The following is a 2,749-nucleotide window of genomic DNA, read 5'->3' on the forward strand; positions in this document are numbered from 1 at the left end:
GGGGGAACAGGCAGGGGATGCGGCCTGGCTGGGGTCCCCCCATGGCTCCCTCCCCTTTCCTCTTGCCTTCCCCTCCTGCCCCCTACTTACCAGCATGGAGTCTGGGTCCAGCTCCCTGCTGCAGCCAGTGGGGACTGCCCAAATCTCCAAAGCTCTCTGAATCTTTTCTGAATCAATTCAGACCTTTTAATTGGTCCCCTGATTTGATTCAGGTTCAGAGATTCAGCCACTGAATCGAACCAAAGCTGCTCCGAATCATATCAGCACCCAAAGCTTTGCATAGCCCTAGTGCTTAGCGCTATAGAGGAAGCCAAGTTCAACAGAGAGTGCGGACATGGCAGTAATACAAGAAATATATCAAATAGTAATATTCGGCGCACACATACACATACAGGCACACAGTGTTGCATTAAGAAATGCTTGCCAAAACTTGGTCATTACAGTTATATACCAGGTCCAATTCTCTTCCTACACTAATGTAATTCCATTGACTTGCTCCCAATCTATATGAGTGAAAACAGGAATTGGGCCTGCTGTGCTGTAGTTCCACCTGACAGTGTAGCTGATTGCCAGAATTTCAATGCTTTTCTTTTTCACAGTATCTGTAAGGCTATTAATAAAAATTTAAGTTCCCTCTCTCTGTCTCCTATGGATTGTATACATAATACACCCCTTGCAGTCAAAAATTAGGTTCAAAAGACATAATTACTGCATTACCTCATTGGCATTGCTAGTTCCATCTCTTTTTTTCTTCTAGTTCTTCTCACCAGCCCATTCCTCAGCAGAAGCTTTTCAAACTGAGAATGTCTTTGATTCTAAAAAAATGTTTTTCAAAATTCAGTTTAACAAACTGTGAAACACTTGACAGTGCAGAAACAATATTAACAGTAGATGATGATTAGAGCAACTGTAGCCCAATTGTTAATTGAATTGTTACAAATGAAACCCGTGGACCATTAAAAGGGCATCAAACATGGTGGCTTGTACTTGGAAGCAGGCTTTGGCAAGTACAAATTGTTCATTAAGGCCATATGATGACTACAAGTAGTGGTCGTTAAAACCAAATTTTGTTCTAACGGGATGCTCTTTGGTGCCTGGCTAATTTCCCTTTTCATCTTCTTGAGCTGCTTTAATGGGTTTTTTTTCTTTTTTGTGTTTTCTTGTGGTTTGTCACTGTCAGTGACGCACGTTCTTGCCTAGACAGCCTTTTGACAGTCTTTCTCTTTGCCTATTTGTGCAGCCATTTCTTAACTAACTCAGTGACCTATACAAGGAGGCACATCAATCCTTTTTAGCTTACTGTGAATGCACCACTGCACATGATAGCCTCCTACTATTCTTTATTATCCTACTTATTTTTCCTTTCTGTTCCACTATATTGTTCCTCAGCTTCCTACATGTGTTTTGTCAGCACAGGTACATCCCCTGAACCGGGAAATTCTTGTGATTCTGCAGGGAACCTGTTTCTTCCCAGATCTATTCCAATGTTAGTCAGGACAAGTTCTGCGGAATAATATAATGTAAATCCAGAGTGAACAAGATCAGGATGTGGCCCTCTATTAAACAGACAATTCATGTAGGGCATGAGGTAATTTTAATGTTCCGGGATAGTAATTTTTCTGGGGGAAACCTTACAGTTTGTGCCTTAGAAGCTTTAAACTAATTTGGGGATGGGCTTTTGTATTCCTGTTCTTTTATTAGTTCTGTGATGGCATCGAAGCCAGCCTTTACTGCCTGGCATTGAGCAGCTAGTTAAAAATGCTTACTAAGTGACTGGTGCCAAGTAGAGATTGTATGAAAAGTGAATGTGTGAAAATTCCCTGTGGTGTGTGGGCTGGACCTGGCATTGCAGGCAGCAAAGCGGATTGATCCACGGTACTGCATGCAGCCCGCACCTCAGACCTCTATGCCTCCTGCAGCACCGAGTCCAAGCCACACACCACATGCAGTATGAAGCCTCTGCAAGTCCCGCATGCCTCATGCACAACGAGCCCCAGAGCCACTTTGTGGGTGCTGCACAGGGTGTGCACTGGCTCTGCATGCTGGCTCCACCATGGCCCGGTCTGAGATGGTCGTAGAGCCAGAACGCAGGGCTGGTCCATGGGGCTGGACATGCAGTGTGCTCCCCATGCCAACCCCTCTGCTGGGTACAGGGCTATAGCAGGTCCAGTGCTGGGGCAGCAAAGTCACCCCTTATCAGCCACCTGGACCCTAACTTGCTTGCCCCTTATGGCCTCTCAGGTTTCCACCCTGTTGTCTCCTCTGCCACACCTGGATATTATGATTGAACAGGGAAGCTGTCCCTAGAGGGCAGGGGGGTTGGGGTGTTAGGCCCTTGTCTGAGCTGAGTCCCCCCTGGCCTTGGCCCACTTAACCTTGGCTGGGCCTCTCTGCCTCTCAGGACCATAGGTTCCTGGGCCCAAGCTCCAGTCTCGTCTTTATGGGCTCTGGGCCCCTCAGCCCCTGGTCTCACCCTCATGGGCTCTGGGCTTGTGCCCCCAGTCTTTGTGGTCAGACACCACAGTCTGTATGCTAACAGCAGCCCTAGACACTTCAATGGGTCTGGAACTTGGGGTGCCCTTGGTACCCTTCTCAGTGGCCTCCTCTGCCCCTACAGCCACAGTCCAGTCCTCCAGTATTTAAACACAACGAAAGATATGAGCATCTGTTCTCAAACAAAAGGTTCCCCATCCTGGGGCTAACACCACACCTTGGCAAAACTACCATGCAAGGCACCAAAATACTTACC

General features: G+C 46.9%; 1 long non-coding RNA gene across 1 annotated transcript in view; it reads right to left on the reverse strand.

Moving 5' to 3' along the window:
- The window catches only part of LOC109291482, a 24,714-nt gene that overhangs the window by 12,329 nt on the left and 9,636 nt on the right, over window positions 1–2,749 (reverse strand). Inside the window, exon 3 of the long non-coding RNA XR_002095857.1 lies at window positions 1,257–1,264. This is a non-coding gene — a long non-coding RNA (uncharacterized LOC109291482). The remainder of the gene's footprint in view (window positions 1–1,256; window positions 1,265–2,749) is intronic.

Source organism: Gavialis gangeticus, unplaced genomic scaffold (genome assembly GCF_001723915.1).
Source record: "Gavialis gangeticus isolate Ggan-Ray unplaced genomic scaffold, GavGan_comp1, whole genome shotgun sequence".
Lineage (NCBI taxonomy): Eukaryota > Metazoa > Chordata > Crocodylia > Gavialidae > Gavialis > Gavialis gangeticus.